Source organism: Amphiura filiformis, chromosome 14 (genome assembly GCF_039555335.1).
Source record: "Amphiura filiformis chromosome 14, Afil_fr2py, whole genome shotgun sequence".
NCBI classification, from domain to species: Eukaryota; Metazoa; Echinodermata; class Ophiuroidea; order Amphilepidida; family Amphiuridae; genus Amphiura; species Amphiura filiformis.
This window is the reverse complement of record NC_092641.1, coordinates 47,795,915-47,814,360: the sequence shown is the minus strand read 5'-3', so window position 1 is coordinate 47,814,360 and position 18,446 is coordinate 47,795,915. Positions and strand designations below refer to the sequence as shown.

The 18,446-nt window shown below is 36.9% G+C and overlaps 1 protein-coding gene across 1 annotated transcript in view; it reads right to left on the bottom strand.

Annotated features, from left to right (window-relative positions):
• Nucleotides 1-13,836, bottom strand: part of LOC140170211 (sodium-coupled monocarboxylate transporter 1-like) — a 60,792-nt gene extending 46,956 nt beyond the window's left edge. The window contains exon 1 of the mRNA XM_072193547.1: nt 13,786-13,836. The gene's annotated coding sequence lies outside the window, so the exon portion shown is untranslated. The remainder of the gene's footprint in view (nt 1-13,785) is intronic.
• Between the last annotated feature and the right edge of the window lie 4,610 nt (nt 13,837-18,446).

Here is an 18,446-nt window from a genome sequence, read left to right as displayed (position 1 = left end):
AATGCGTCTTCTGTGAAGCGGCTTATAAGGGATGTTACAGTGTAGAAACCATCTAGCTCGAGGGGCTTCGCCTCTCGACCCCACGGGCTTTGCCCCTGATTCCCACCAGGGGCCCTTGTTGGCCCCTGGACCCCCGCCGTCAGAAGCGATACTAATGGGCGCCATGTACTCTGTTTTCTAGGTTTTCAATGTTGGCAGGTATGTAATTTACATCAGATAAACCCTGGGTGACCCCGGATGACCCCGAAATGACCATCCAAAAATTTGACTTTAAATGCTGACTGTACTTACAGGTTTCATTCCCATACGAATGTTTTTAGATTTGACCTCAGATGACCCCTGGCTGACCCCGGATGAACCCAAAATGAATTTCCAAAAATTTGGCTCTAAATGCCCATACGAAAGTTTGTAGTAATTTGACATCAGGTGAACCCAGGGTGACCCCGGATGACTCCAAAATGACCTTCTAAAAGTTTGACTCTACATGTTAACTATACCTACCAAGTTTTGTGATCATACAGCAGTTTTTGGTAATTTTACCTCAGATGACCCCTGGGTGACCCAAAATGACATTTCAAAAATTTGACTCTAAATGTTGCCTGTACCCTCAAAGTTTTATTCCCCTATGACATTTTTTAGTAATTTGACCTCAGATGACCCCTGGGTGACCCGGATGACCGCAGAATGAAATTCCCAAAATTTGACTCTAAATGTTGATTGTCCCCACCAAGTTTCATCCACATACGACACTTTTAGTAATTTGACCTCAGATGACCCCTGAGTGACCTCGGAAGACTACGAATGCACTCCCGAATGACCTTCCAAAAATTAACTTTAAATATTGACTGTACCCACCAAGTTTCGTGTCCATACGACAAATTTTAGATATTTGATCGCATATGACCCCTGGGTGACCTCGGATGACCACGAAATGACCATTCAAAAATGACTCTAAAATAATATTGACTGTACCCACCAAATTTCGTGCCATACGGCAGTTTTTAGTAATTTGATCTCAGACGACCCCTGGATAACCCCGCATGACCCCAAAATGACCTTGGCAAAATTTGGCATTAAATGTTGACTGTGCCCACCAAGTTTCATGCGCATGCAACAGTTTTTAGTAATTTGACCTCAGGTGACCCCTGGATAGCCTAAGATGACCTCTAAATGACCTTCTAAAAATCTAACTCTAAATGTTGACTGACCAAGTTTCATGTCCATACGACATATATATGACCCATGGATAACCCCGGATGACCCAAAATGACTTTCTAAAAATTTGTCTCTAAATGTTGACTGTACCAAGTTTCAAGTCCATACAACAGTTTTTAGTAAGTTGACCTCAGATGACCCCTGGATAACATCGCATGACCCCAAAATGACCTTCAAAAATTTGGCTTTAAATGTTGACTGTACCAAGTAATTTGGTCTCAGATGACCCCTGTATGACCTCGATTAACCCCGAAATGACCTTCCAAAAAATTTGACTTTAAATATTGACTGTACCCACCAAGTTTCATGCCCATACTAAAGTTTTTTTTAATTAGACCTCAGATTACCCCTGGGTGACCTCGGATGACCCCGAAAAAAGTGACCGGAAAACGTTTAACTGTCGGGTTATATAAAGGGTATAAAACGTTTTCATAACATTCAAAAATATTTTTTGATTACTGCAAATATTCGAACATAATTTTATTCAAGTGTTGACAAAATATTTTGCAAAAAATGTTTGCAAAAAATATTTTACAATAACATTTAATAATCATTTAAAAAATATTGTTGTAGTGTGTTTTCATACAAATATTTCAAAAAAAATTCATGACCTTTGTATAACCCGACATTTAATGTTATCAAATTGTTTTTACAAAATAAAAAAGCTACCTAATTGAGAATAACAATATTTGTATAATAGTTGAGGTCAAAGAGCATGCAGAGATCATCAAACAGCTCTAGTTCTAATTCTCTGGCTTAGCAGACCCTTTTCTCTTTCATGACCAGTGAACCTTCTATTGTATTATGGTTGGCGGTCCTTTTTTTTATTATGACTAGCGATCCTTTTTTTTAATTATGACTAGCGGTCCTAAATTTATATTATGACTAGCTTAACGTGTTTCTCTATTATGACTGGTGGTCCTTTTGTTATATTATGACTAGCGGCCGTGATTTTTTTTTCATTATGACTAGCGGTCCTTCTTTTTATTATGACTAGCGAACCTCTTTTTGCATTATGACTAGCGGTCCTCTTTTTCTATTATGACTAGCGAGCCTTTTTTTCTATTATGACTAGCGGTCCTTTTTTTCTATTATGACTAGCGAGCCTTTTTTTCTATTATAACTAGCGGTCCTCTTTTTCTATTATGACTAGCGAACCTTTTTTCCTATTATGACTAGCGGACTTTATGACTAATGAACCCTTTTTCTTATGACTAGCGAACCCTTTGTTTTATTTATGACTAGCGAACTCATGGTATAGGAAACTACACGTTATGACTAGCGACCCTTATGACTTATGAACCTTATGACTAGCGACCCTTATGACTAGCGACGTGTAACCTCACGGTGTAGTACCCCTTTAAAGTAACAATGCTCAATGGTTGCGCCCGCACTCGTGCGATAATACGTTAAACTACAGCGAAAATTCCAAGATTAGGCTACACACATTTTGGACACAATATAAATATTTTTATTAAACTTAAAACAACTTTTATAAATGTGGATAGATGTTTGCCATATTTTGAGTCGTAAAAGTTGAAGACTTAAGTCAAACATAAACGGGACTTTTTATTTGTTTATTTTTATTTTTTTACTTGCTTGTGAAAATGCCCATTGACAAAGACGGCTGCGTAATTTTCCACCCGTCCAGTTTTGAAACTGCCAGTTCAAAAGACAGGTCTCTGGATAAGACCTTGTGCGCGAAAGTGTTGGGCTTAAAATTACACGCGAGGTAAATGTTCACGAATTAGTAAATCAGACTATCGCTGTGACCTTTTTTTTACTTTCTAAAAGTAACCTTACTAACCTATATATCAGACAACAGTTAAAGCTTAATCACATGAAAAAATATCCAGCAGCATCAGCATGAAGTTCTGCAGCAAAGTTCATACCATCATGACTCATGTAACAGTCATGACAGTAAAGTTGATCATTCATGTTGTCATGCATGTACCATTACCGAGCATGCCAAGCTTGCCAAGTGCGAGTCCAAGTTTACATATTCTCATCCCACCATCATGATCATCACATCATTCTAGAATTTATTTAAGACCATAAATTACTCAAAATTTATTCATGTTGCGATCTCACGCAAAATACGTACCATAATGATACATGGATAAAGCATGCACTGATAGTGATACTACTACTACTAGCCATGCAGTGCTATACAGTACACGCACAGCGCAGCGATAAATGCAATAGAATGTATGCGTTCATTTCTGTACAACCAGACCGTCACTTCATTGGCAATTTATACAATAACTAGCCCGGAAAGAAAATAAATTTCATGTTCTTCCTTCTCCCGACTTATTTTTGAACAACTAATTCTACAAATAAATGTATTACCTGCGAAAATCTCATGATTTTATCTGAAAATCCTCGCTCACGCAGAAATGTTTCGACATCGTTGGTCGCCATTGTGGTTAAAAGACTGAAAGTTTCATCGTTCGCTTGACGCATCGTGATTGGTTGCCTCGCTTCCCGCCTCGCTTTCAGTGCCGATAATTTTTATCACTCGGTAGACGAGTGGTCGAAATTCACTCGGGAATATGACATTGAGTGGTAAAATCGGATCACTCGATGAAGGAGTGAACCAATCCGAAAAAGAAATGGTTACATTATCACTCAAATAGGAGTGAAAAGTACTCAATTAGGAGTGAAAGTCAGTTCACTCTAATCAGAGAGTGGAAATTTCACTCTTTTACATTTAGAGAGTACCTCCACCATGTCCACATCTCTGTTATTTTACGTGCCAGGATATTGAAGTTACCCATGATTATACTCTTAAATCTAGGCTACAAAATATAAGTTATAATAATGATAATGTGAATTTTTAGTTGTTTAGATAGTTATGCTGGTTAAAGCGAATACAGATTTGGTACGCCGGAAACGGTTAAAAACTGAAGCCGAAAGTTTGGCAAGCATCACATTGTAGCTTTGGATAATTTCCTTAAAAATGTTTTTAAGAAGTAGTTGTCCAGCTGCTTACTCGGGATACATATTATTTGTTCCTATTTCCTTCCTTGAATGTCTTGGGACTTCAAAACAAAATAAAACATGTTTTATATGAGAAAAAAAAAACATTGAAGAGTTCAACAGACACACAAAATGTTAGCAGTAGCGTATAGATTTCTTTTGGACTTTGGGGGATGTGGTTGAAAAAATTTTTTGAAGCGTAGTGAATCCAGCATCTTTGGCGACAGAAAAATCTGTTGGCAGCAATGTGCGCGAAAAGTTTTGCCATATTGAAACTAAACTGGTGAATAGTGCTAACATGGAATAAATTCGCGCGAATCGTGCAAAAATTGGCACTTTTGAGACTAAAATGGCCAAATAAAAGGTTAATTTGGTCTGAAACCCACATGCAGGCGTTAACATGGGGGATTGTATGGACCATCCCCTGGTAAAATATTGGGGATTTACCCCCTTCCAGGAGGAAGGCCTATGAATGTTAGTGAAATTGGCCAGATTTCAAGTAGACCCTGATTTTGTGAAGCATTATATTGATTAAAATATTGGAACAGAAATAAACCATTTTAATCAATAAATCTTTTCTGATTTCCACATTGAATGTGAGCAACCTTTTGTAATTAATTTGCCATTCTTTTCAGACCGTTTCCGACGTACCCAATCTGTATTCAGTTTAACTAACACATCTTAAGGGTAGACGAGGTATTGTTGGTCGAAGCAACCAAAAAAATCGATTTTCATTATCTAGATCAATATATTATTGATATGCTACACCTTGATGTTTTGCAAAAATTCATTCTACAAATCGTATATTTTGTAAACTTGCTTAATTTATTGTTGTTAATGAGTTATGTACGTTTTACAAAAGTGTTGTTGTTTCAACCCTCTTTACAACGTAACTCAAGAACCGCAGCACCTATAAAAGTATATCTGTGATATTTTAATTCTTCTACACGCTCGCTATGAATTGAGCAATGCAGTTTTGGCCAAAGCGCACTACCATTCGTAAGATGCTGTGAACTACCAAATCACAACAGTTTAAAATAATTAATAACCTTAACCAAAATTCACATTTTAATCAAGAACCTTTTATTTTAAATCCAATATTTAAGAGTACAATTATGGGTGATTTCAATGAACTGGCACGTAAGATAACAGAGATGTGGTGATGGATGTAGAACTTTTTGAACGACCCTCGTATAACCAGGCGTTACAATCACATGCACACCAGCGGGTGCAACAATAATAGTATTGTTGCAAATACCGCTGAAGATAGCTCAAAACTGCTCACATCCAACACAATTCGCCAGCGCAGTGTTACGTATGATCCGATTATCACTACATGTATGTCAACTAGATCACGCTCTTAAACAATAAAGATCCATTTTCAGCTTTTCTAAACTACAGAAAAATATACATTACACCAGTTGAAGGATTAGATGCATCACCATCTCAATTACTCATGGGAAGGAGAACAAAAACACTTCTACCTACAACTGAGAAGCTCCTAAAACCAAAAACACAAACGAAAGCAATTGAAACTCGATCGCTAAACAAGAAAAATAGAAAACTTTTCATGACAAAAACACCAAATCTCTCCCACCATTATTATTTACCCGGAAACACAGTCAGGATGCAATCACCAAGAAATCCTAAAAGATCATACATTGTCAATTCCAGTGGCAAAGATTGGGGTTGTGGCGCCCTGGCCTGAGCTAAGGGTACATAATGGCGCCCATCTCCCCAACTCTTGAAACAATTGCGCGCGGAGCGTGAAAAAATTTGCATAAATACCACTAATTAGTTTTGGCTATAATGAAGTTGAATTTAGGTCTTAAAAGGGCATTTCGTGATCCACAGCCTCACCCCCCCCCCCACTTTTCTCCAAAAAAAGTTGAGATTTTTATATCACTGAAACCTCTGGCTACATGTTTATGTACAAAAAATTTCTTGCAAATTAATTCGTTTAGCAAAGATATCGTGAAATTTGAATTTCGTTCTGGTGCACCAGAACGAAATTACAGCACATTGCCTATGGAGCAGTGTAATACACATAATCACGGTTCTTACATTATGCAGACTGGCAGACTGGGGCAGACTGGCAGACTGTGGCAGACTGGCAGACTGGATTGTTGCATGTTCATGAAATACTTTCCATCATTATAAAACTGTAATTTTGTACAACAGTTGCTATGTAAACAGGTCATACTTAATAATTGTATGTATTCAATTCAATTCAATTATTTAACAAAATACCCCTATTGTATTGAGCAATATATTTGGGTTGACCCTCATGCTAGGAATTCATCCTCTTGTGTTCCTAGTATTATAATGGATAATACACGTAGTGTCACTAGGATCCGCAACATGCTCATCTATCAGGGGCACAGTTCTTTTTAATCCCAATACATTTGTACATTCATTGAATGACCTTTCAAAATATGGGGATAAAAACTCATACTCTGCAACTTCAGGTCAAATTTTGCACTATGATTGTTTAATTCAGGTTATTGGGCTATGCCATTGGGAAGCGGTCATTGTGGTCCATAGTGTGTGGTGGCCTAGATTTATGATAAATAGGATGGAAAGTGGTTGTCAAATCTTAATAGTGTTAGTGACCCTATCACCCTACAGACTTTTTATTCGATGTAAAATATTTGATGTAACATATCTACCGTATGTTTTAAATCTATTCCCATTCTATTTTCAGTATTTAAATGTTTAGGGCTGTGCAATAATTATGAGCCCCCAGTGTGTGTGTGTTGGGGGGGTAATTTCGAAACGGCTCGCCAAAAATTGCTTGCCCCCACTCGGCCCGCCAAAATTCTTTGCCTCCCCTTGCACATCCCAATTTACAAACCTTAAATGGTCTTGATAAATGTTGCGAGCGCAGCGAGCAGGAAAATTTGCATATTAAAGCGTTTCAGTACCGTACCGTTTTCCTAAGCCTTTTTAGCACGTTTTATTCAAAAGACGCCCCATGAATGTGGGCAAAAAATCGCTTGCCCCCCGCTCGGCTTGCCAAAAATTGCTCCCCCCCTCTCGGCTTGCCAAAATTGCTCCCCCCTTTCTGCTCGCCAAAAGATTCCCCCCTGAATTTTACCCTCACCCAGGGCTCATAATTATTGCACAGCCCTTAAGTTCTAACGTATGTTTGATGACATAAAAACGATAATATATTTTTACCAGATATTATACATATTCATATATCGATTTTACGTCAGACATTTGTTGTAGCTTGTTGTCTCGCTTTCCTTCACACCAATTTTTAAGAACCTGCAACAATCTGTGGCAATTTGAGCCTGTATGACCCTGACATGACCTTGATAATTTTTGTCCACCATTACGGGTAGTTCTAACCTGACATTACTACCGCTAGTATACCAAATGGTATATTTTGATACTAGTCTCATATTCTAACCCAGTCTGCCAGTCTGCCCCAGTCTGCCAGTCTGCCCCAGTCTGCCAGTCTGCATAATGTAAGAACCGCACATAATCATGCATAACTCGCAAACGCAAAAGCGGAATCAACTGAAATTTTGGGAATAGCTTTTTTCGTGGATATCTACTGAAAAATAAAAAGAGGATGCTAGGATCACGAAATACTCCTTTAAATTGATCTTTCAAATGACTATTTGTGTTGAAAATTTTGACTTTCATGGCTTGGAGGGGGCATAGATTTGATGCTGAATTTGTCCATTCGGCACCCATCTCCTAAGGTGGCGCCCAGGGCACGTGCCCCCACCTTCCCCCACCACCTCAACCCGTACCTACGCCACAATTCCGAAGGCCTTGTAATCGTAGAAATCCCAACGACCTGATCCAAAGTAAAACAGAAAAATACACCATCTCTGATATACTATACAGATGATCATGAAGAAAACAATAAACCCAATCAAAATTCAAAATCCACCACCTGAAAACTCTAACCCAAAAAACTACATCAAAAGATTAATACCGTAGATTAAACCACCTCAAAATTATAAAAAAAATAAGCTAAAAATATGTTTAAATTTCGATTTCTTAAAAATTACGAGGGGATGTGACCTGTAATATAATTTAAAGATCTAACATCGTTGGAAAGCTGTGTTCAGGCCAACTGACCAGGTTTGTACATCAGATACCACCAATTACTAAATGTTTGTACTAGGATTTGGGTCAGCTGTCATGTCAGCTGAAACGGCAAATTCATTTTTTTACCGTAATCATGAAATTCTGAGACCCATTTGGAAGAAAAGTTACTTGATTCGATACTCGCATTGTTTAGGGGCTGTGCAATAATATTATGAGCCATGGTGGGAGGTTAAAATCGGGGGGAGGGCAAGAAATTTTTGGCGAGCCGAAATGGGGGGGGGGGGGGAGCAAGCAATTTTTGGCAAGCCGAGAGGGGGGGGCACTGGTGTAGCACCGGTATTAGCAACTGGACGGACAGGGGACGGAGTAACTGCGAAGTAGCTCTGATAGGCCCTATAGTGTATATCTATCAACTAAGTTTATATGTATTTGTCCGTGAAGGAGTAGCTTCCTCGAAGTAGCTCCTTCAAGATGTAGGAGTTACATCAGGTGTAGCCGCGAAGGTAATCTGCCGCGATAGTAAACCGTGAATGTGAATCTGGATGTGTATAAAATTTGCAAACCATAATGAAGTGGAATTCATCTTCAATGTAACCAGAGTCACACAATTTACAAATATGTTTTTCAACAGGTAATTTGGGCGAAAAATAACGTCCTTGTACGCACTTTATAATTCTTAACTTTCAAAAAAGAGGTTTGCTATTAAAGGGTGTCTATCACAACATTATGTCTTAAGAAAAATAATTATCAAGAACGCTTTTTTGTAACGCCTTTTCAACGCCAACGGAAACCTCGTTGGAGTAGGTTTTTGCCGTTGACGAAGCGGGTAGATTTTCTGTAGAAACAGACCGAAGCGGTAACTTGCCGTTTATTGAGCAAAATCAGGCAAAATGGCTGTTAATCAACAAGTTAATTGTACGGACGACATGACAAAAACCTTGATAACAGCACGGGCAACATAACAAGTCCAAACTATTATGTAAAGCCACGATTTCTCCGTGATACAAATAAACTGAAAAATTCACGGAATTCGGGGTTTGCTCACGGAAATTTGTAAATGCTACAAAATAGTGAAAAACTGTGTAAAATGTCAAACTTTTCTGTTGATTTGCAAAATATAACTAAGAAAAGTGATTATTTAGCAGTAATCAACCAAAACAATCCATTCTAGCATTAATTCTAGGCCTACGATGCAAGATTCTGGCCATACTACAGTAAAAGGTAGACAAAATACACTTCTAAAACATGTTTATTGGTACGATGCAAATAACTGAAACCAATATTAGGCATGTTTAAAGGGTAGAGGGACATCACATGACGTCATTCAGTTTAAACGGTATGAACACGCCAACGGCAAAAGCCTGCCTGTGGAAACAGCAGGTTAATCGGTAAGATAACGGTAAGATAACGTTATCCATTTAAACTTATAGCGGAGCGCCTGTGGAAACACGCTCATATCACAATGTCCTTTTACACAGGTCAGGACATTGGCCTTGGGATTTGGACACTTTTATCATGGATAAATTGGTCTCAATAAATCCAGATCTCTTTATTGTTTACTACTATCACAATAATAATAAATTATTAAACTTTCCCTGGAACTTGTCACCAAGCAACGTTTTGTCCTGCACGTACGCCACTTGCACTATGCTACGCAATATACGCATAAGATTCAATTGCACTTAAAAACTCCCAATAAAAGTCATTTGTGAATAGCCAAAATGCCAACTATTTGTGATGTGTCTGCACTATGCTACGCAAATACGCATTGCACTTAAAAACTCCCAATAAAAGTCATTTGTGAATAGCTAAAAATGCCAACAATTTGTGATGTGTCTGCACATGTGGTCTGCAATTCCAAGTATCAATCAATTTTTCAAAAATATTTGGTAGTAGGTAAAATTGCAGTAAATTGCCTAAAACTAGTGCTTCCCGGGGTGCTTCCATGTGGTTGCGCCGCGCATGCATATAAAGCGTCGCGTATACATAGCGTATCTGTGCGTTAACAAATAGTACGACCATAGACATACCACCTGATTTGTCTGGGAATACGACTATACAAATCGATGCGTTGTTGCGCCGCGGCGCGCATGTACCCCGCTGGTACCATAGACATATAGGCCTACATACCATAGGGCTGGTACCGTAGACATATCACCTAGACTTATGAGTGCCCATCCCTATTAACCATGGCAAAAAGCCGGAAGTGACTATGCACAGTTCTCTAAAAGAACGCTAACCCTAACCCTAACCCTAATCCTAACCAAAGGACGATAACCCTAACCCTAACCCTAACCCTAACCCTAACCCCCGGCCCCAAACTCAACACAAAAGTTGACAACCATGAGAGTAACCAAATTTCACGGAAAAGGGGTAATTTTCTTACCAGTAGCAAGGACCGCGAAATTGACAAAATAGGGGGTGTTTAATTTGCACTCTCCGTGAAATTTGACAGTGACAGTGAAATCAGCAAAATAGGGGTATTTAATTTGCACTGTCCGTGAAATTTGAATAAAAGGTGTACTTGAGAAAATACAGAAATTTTATGTTAATAGTTAGTGTCATTGTTAAGGGGTGTTTGAAATTCTAGTCATTGAAAACCACAAAAAAGGGGTTGTTTTTGGCCAAATTTTGTCCTCGATTTTGCATGAAAAAGGGGGGCGAAAAATGTGTAAAAAATTAGTCTTTTTCACAAGCTTTAAGGGGGCTGGCATTTTCTTCGGAAGGGGGGTCCCAAATATGTCGGTGACCGGAGTCAATTTTTTATGACCCCCCCTATCGCGGGTAAAAAATGTACGACCCCCCGTCTTGGGTAGAAAATGTTTATGACCCACCCCCCCCCCCCTTACAAAGAAAGTGCGCGGAGCGCATTAAAATTTTTATCGTTAGTGTAAAGAAGGTGCGCGGAGCGCGTAAAATTTGTGCATAGATTGTACGCACATTTCGATTATGAAGTTAAAGAATGCGCGCGAAGCGCGAGAAAATTTTGAGTCACCAGCCCTTAATAATTCTATAACCCCCCTATTTTGGGTGTTAAAAATTATAACCCCCCTATTTTGGGTCTGAAAATTCTATAACCCCCCCCTGTATTTTTGGGACCCCTCCTTCCGAAGAAAATGCCAGCCCCCTAATTTAATGTAGGTTGGACTCTCGTAGCACTTAAAATAAAGAAATTATGAAAAGTCACCCATTTGGGCGGAAGATGTGTAAAAACTGAAAGTCTAATTCACAAGTTTTAGGTTGCCCTCTCGTAGCACTTACAATAAAGACGTTGTAACAAATCGCCCAATTGGGTGAAAAATATGTAAAAAGTTAAAGTCTAAATTCCCAAGCTTTATTAAACATGTTTAATGTAGGTTACACTCCCGCAGAACTTAAAATAAAGAAATTGTAAAAAGTCGCCCAACTGGGCGAAAAATGGGTAAAAAGTGAATATCTTAGTCACAAGCTTTAATTGAATGTGGACTCTCGTACCACTTAAAGCATTATAACATTTGCTGAGGAGAACGCCCTCAAAAAATTTTAAATTCGGGGTTTTACACGATTGTAACATACTTTAGTCAATAAAGATACTCTGCAAAAATCAAGACTTTAGGTGCTGTAATTTTGTCAAAATCCGAGATTTTGAATAAAACGATGGAACCGGTGTTTTATTATTACGATGGAAATATTAGTCGAACACGTATATACGTACACGGCGTGCGGGATACACATACACACACGCCCCGTGGATTGTACCGTATTACAATGATTACCATTACAACCGCGGGAGCAACATGCATGGGCGCTAGTAGTAAATTCCAATTTTCAAGTTTCAAGTTTCAAGTTTTTCTATGCTTTGCCTCACTTGTTCGGCTCAAAATTAAAAGGGGACATATTTGACAGTAAAAGCTAACATTTTATGGAAAATAAATACTAATCTATTTTTACAGAAATTTTATAATATGGCTTTAAAATTAAGAAATTATAAAAAGCCATTCAAACTTCTTTTAAGAGCCATTTTTTTTCAAAAGCTCCTCCCCCATTCAAAACTGGTACATTACAAGTGTTGGTATATTTGGTTCAGTACATATACATATCACCTCAAACTTTGTAAGAAATTTTATAATATCAGAACAATGTTCCGAAATTCAAAAATTTACCCCCCCCAAAAAAAAAAATCAAATTCAGTCTCAAGTTAAATCCGCGGCACCATTTCAGGCAACTTCACTATGAGCACCATAAATGTGAACTTAAGTTGTGAACTCATGGAAAGCACATTAAATTATTTGACACCATACTAGCTGGTTCGGACCAGGGATGTGAGAGTAGACTCTCACATCCCTGTTCGGACTGACGGGGTCTCGGACTGACGGGGTGTATCCTCCCGACACATCCCAATCAATATTTAACCCGTGCGCGCGGTTTATGCAGACCCCTTCTAGATTAGTCTTGGCACTTCGTGAAGAAATATTCCATATTAAATGTCAAGTCTGTATTATACATGTAGTAAATTAAGTCTGCCGTGATTGTTAAAAAGTACAAGGTTTAAAAATGATTTTTAATTTCGATTTATATAGAAGATCAATTAAAATGACGACATCGGACGAAAAAAGCACTAAATCTAAACATTATAGATGATGATTACTCATAATAGATAGGGCTAAAAAATGTTATGTCTCGAAGCCTACGCGGGCTTTCGTTTTTTGTTTGTTTTTTCTTTTTTAGCTGAAACTGCAAATTCACTTTTTTTTATAGTTTTTGCCATAAAATCTTGAAATTCTGAGGCAAATTTAGAAGAAATTACTTGATTCGATACTCAAATAATTTAGGTAGGCCTATATAGGCTCCGGAACCGGGGGGGGGGGCTATGGAAAAGTACCATTGGCCCCCCAATAATTTGGGTCAGGCACCACTGGCCCCCAAATATTTATCATCTTCCGGAGCCTCTGGTATAAAACAATTGATTGTATTTCAATGGTGTAAATCCACCACAGTTTTATCCTGTGTAGTTTTTAACACTCGAAAATGACATCTTAAAAGGGCATTTCGTGATCCACAACCTCATCCCCCCACTTTTCTCAAAAAAAGTTGAGATTTTTACATCACTGGAAACCTCTGGCTACATAATGTTAATGTACAAAATATTTCTTGCAGATTAATTCGTTTAGCAAAGATATCGTGAAATTTGAATTTCGTTCTGGTGCACCAGAACGAAATTACAACGCATTGTCTATGGAGCAGTGTAATACACATAATCGTGCATAACTCGCGAACGCAAAATCGGAATCAACTGAAATTTTGGGAATAGGTTTTTTCATGGATATCTAATTAAAAATGACATAAATAGAGGATGCTAGGATCACGAAATACTCCTTTAATTAAAAAAAAAGTTTTAAAAAAATCTTAAAAAAAAAAAAAAATCTTAAAAAAAAACCCTCATTCCGCATTCGTTTTTGAAACTGCCATGGGCTTTGAGACATAACAATTTTTTTCAGCCTAATGTGCATTAAAATAAAAATAAAAAAGAAATGTAAGTCTTACCTGTAGATGTGGCTAGGAGAGAGAATGGATGGGCGTTGTCTTTCATCCGTGGCTATTGATGTTATGGCACCGAGACCAGGCTGCCCTCAAACAACTTTGAAAAACTTTGGACTTATCAAATTGAGGTTCGTGACTGGAAAATAAATTTAAACTCTTGAACTTAAAAATGGGTTGAAGTGCCACATGTAAGATAAATTAGACCCTCCCTCGGGTAGGAGAACGACTGGTAATGTAGATTGGGCTATTCCAAAAAATAGATGCACACCCCCTATAGAGGAGTAAATTTTCAATCAAAGAAATGTCCGGATTTCCAAGTCTGCTTTCTGAAAACGACTGGAATTCCAGTTGCCAATGTTACTGGAAAAAGCTTGGAAATCCAATCAAATGAAGGAAAAATCACGGAAATGTTAAAAATGAACTCTCAAATTGAGGATTTCTGATTTTGAACTATTGTTCTGTCGGATTTTTTTGCCTTTGGGCACTTTAAAAGTCTGGATTTCCAACAGTCACGACTGGACAAAAAGTCCGGATATCCGAACTCCTCTATAGGGGGTGTGCATCTATTTAGCCCATTATATAACATTACAAATCAACTGAAGGTAAAGGACTTTGGCATATCTTACTACACCCTATTCCAGAAAAATACAGCACTAATTTTTTGGGATTAAAAAAATATTATCCTGTTTTGCCAAATGAAACATAGCTAAATCCTAATCATTTAGTTAGTCCTAACTAGCAATGAAAGTCAAAAGATTAATGTTTGGCCATTTTTTTGGAAATACGGGCCAAAAACATGCGTTTTTAGGATGTTTTTCGTATGATGTAACAATCAAGCCCAAAGACTTGTACTAAGACTAATTTTAGTTAATGCATTCTAATTTTTGGAAAAGACATATTTCATTCTTATAACCAACCATTTAATTAAAGTAACAAAAAAAAAGAAAAAAAAAAAAGAAGAGAAAACTAGAGCAAAATTTCGGCATATACTCATGATTTTGAATGCTTAGACTTGTTCTAAGTCTGTGATTTTTGTGACTCGATTGCCAGAAAACATTCCGAAAATGCATATTTTTGGCTCTTTTTCCCAAGAAATTAGTATAATAGTGAACCTTTTCTTTTATCTCCAGAACTAAATGAATGATTAGGATTCAGCTATGTTTCATTTGGTAGAACATTATATTTTTAATCCCAAAAAATCAGTGCTGTATTTTTCTGGAATGAGGAGTAGGCTATAAATTAATTATATATCGTTCCATTATTCAGAGACCGGACCGAACCGAGACTGATGTCAGGAAATCATATTTTGAACCCGCGACATAACATAATTATTATAAAGTATTTTATTTTATTTTACTGATTGAAATGAAATTATTTCATAGTATTTTTGCTAAAATTCTTCGCTATGAAATCAATATTCTCATATATTTTTTTATAAAAGGTCTATTTTCACATCTGACTGATTTTCACTTAGAAATAAAACAAGACATAATGAAAAGTGAATCGAATCCAATTACATGCCTTAAATGTGAAAATTGAGCAATAATATTCTAAACATGATTATATCGGGATCATTATCATGATTATATTAAGAATTATCTAATATTCAATTCCATCTTAAAAGGGCATTTCGTGATCCACAGCCTCATCCCCACACTTCTCTCCAAAAAAGTTGAGATTTTTATGCCACTGGAAAGCTCTGGCTATATACATAATGTTCATGTACCAAAAATTTCTTGCAGATTAATTTGTTAAGCAAAAATATCGTTAAATTTGAATTTCGTTCTGGTATACCAGAACTAAATTACAACTAGACAGGGGCCTGTGGAGCAGTGTAATACACAGAATCATAACTCGCAAACGCAAAATCGGAATCAATCGACATTTTGGGAGAAACCTTTTTTTTTTATATCTATCGAAAAATGTTATAAAAGAGGATTCTAGGATCACGAAATTCTCCTTTAATTAAAAAGTTTGACTCGAAGATCACGATGGTGAATAAAATTCTACATTAGGGGCATTTTCCACTCTTTTTTATATCATTGAAAAACATCCCAATCGATTCATATTTTCTGTTTTCAAAAAAAAAAATGAAAAAAGACAAGACAAGAAACTGTAGGTCAATTCCTATTTTATATTTTTGTCATGTTTGTGGCAGTATACATTCTCAACAATCATATTTTTCTGGCAAGCTTGAGAAATAGCTAGAAATTGAAGAAAGGATGATGAAAAAACCAGAAAAACCCGCATTGCTCATCAGGTTTTCGATATATGAAGAACTTTGAAGTTTAATTAGACTAACGGGATACCCACTAGCAGAGTAAACGGGAGAGATCACTAGAATGGGAGGAATCGCTGAACAGGTGTCCGACCTATACTATACTAATACAAGGGCGATTTAGTATTGTACAGAATTGTTATTTTATCGTTTCTTGGAAAAAAGTACTTCGAACTCTTGGTACACCATTGTCGTAATTCTGTGCAGAATTTGCAACATTTGATCATGGAATTGACGTGTATTTTGTTTATGAACAAACATGGCATCTATGATTTATACTTCCACTCTTCCCAATGTAGGAACACTTTGGAAAACTATTGAAAACATTGGCATTTCCCAACATTGCAACATTAGCAAAATATTTCATTAAGGGGGTACTACACCCCTGGCCAATTTTGTGCCTATTTTTGCATTTTTCTCAAAAATTATAGCGCATTGGTGACAAATAAAATATGTATATTATAGGGGCAAGGACTACAACTATACTGCACTGAAAATTCAGCAACTCAATGCAAGTAGTTATTGATTTATTGATCAAATAGTGGTTTTCCCTCATTTTTGACTGTAACTCCACAACTGCTGTCCGTGCTGAAATAAATTTTTTAGTGCAGTAGTTGTAGTCATTGCCCCTATAATATACATATCTTACTTGTCATCAATGCGCTATAATTTTTGAGAAAAATGCAAAAATAGGCACAAAATTGTGCAAGGGTGTAGTACCCCCTTAAGTTTGGTTTTCGTCTCATAAATCAAAAACGGAATGTCGCATGAGGTTGATATTGCACACTTTTTGGGAGTAGATGATCTTCTGTTCAATCGTAATCAAATTGTTGATAACGAAATTGGTTGATTTTGGGAGTGGTCACTGAAAACACCCTTATGATAACTTACACACATTTCGTAATTAGCGCTCTAAAACATGTAAAACGGCATGGTTAATTGAGTCAAATTTCATTTTTGTCTCTTAACTAAAAAAGGAATGTCGTATATGATGAGCTTCATATTATACACGATTTGGGAGTACGAGTAGATGTATGAATCATAATAAAATTGATGGTAAAATATTTAGTTTATTTAGGGAGTGGTCACTCAAAACATCCCTTATACTAGTGTATTTCTTTTACTTTTGATGGTAACATTTTTTGTTAAAGGCGGTGACTTCCTCTGGCCTTATAGTCATTTCCTCCATGATTCGTTTGTTTGATATTGCTTATTGTTTTTTGAATTTATACTTGAGTGATTTATTGTAATTATGAAAAATAATAATTATCTTGTATCTTACACACACATAATTAGGACTCTAAACTGCATGATACTGATTTGCGTTATTTATTTTTAAAATTAATTTTTAACATTAACCTTCATTGCATTTGTCAGATATAGGAATATTTTGATTTTTTGAAATTGGCGATATAATACACATTTTACGAACAATTATTAAAATTTGATTTTTTTTAAAAATTTTTGATATTTAACAGTCCTAAAAGTAAACTTTATAAATCTAATAATATAATACTTAAAGTGTATGTAGCTGGGATGAAAAGCCAACGATCAACTGAAAATTGTGTCAATGTAGGCCTATATCTTCAATACGAAAGGTTAAAATATCAGTATTTTCAATTGATCGTCGGCCTTTCACCCAAGCTACATAGGGGCAAAATCAACAAATTGTGCTCAAAATTACCGCAAAAGTGGAATTTTTCGTAATTTTTTTTTTTTTTTCTGGCGGGAGGCAACATAGGAGCAAGAGTTCTGACGGGGGCATTCCCCGTGGCGTCGCCTGCCACTGTCTGAATCCAAGAACGCATCTCTGATCCATTTCAACGGCGTAGAGCGGAGCTCCTTTTCCTTTTCCTAGTACAAACATGACAAAGCAGACATTTTCATCTACTCTGCACAGACCGGCACGGCACGTTCAACTTGGGAACTGCGACCGAGTTCGTATTTTCAGTCTTGCTTGCCACTTGCCAGCAGTATTTATTCATCGGCCCTGGCCTTTTCAGGGCACCCTTACTTAAAAGAAATGACTTTGTCAATTACTTTATATTTTTATATACCTCATATGATCCACTTTACTCCATAAATCGTTTTTCATTACCCTATAGGACCTTACTATTTCCCACTTTCAATCATTAGCAAACGCATCAATCGTTTCTCTTAGGCCAAAAAAAAGTGTTTGTTTGCCCAGACACGACCGACCCAAAAAAACATCAAACGTGTTTTTTTTTTTTTTACAATGATATAAAAATAAAGAAAATTATGTTTTTTTCCTATAAAAATGCCAAATGGCACTTAAAAGTTCATATTCCTAGCAATCACAGCTTTCATTTTCCCCATTTAGCCCTCCCCAACAATATTTTACCATCAATCAACATCAATGTAGAGA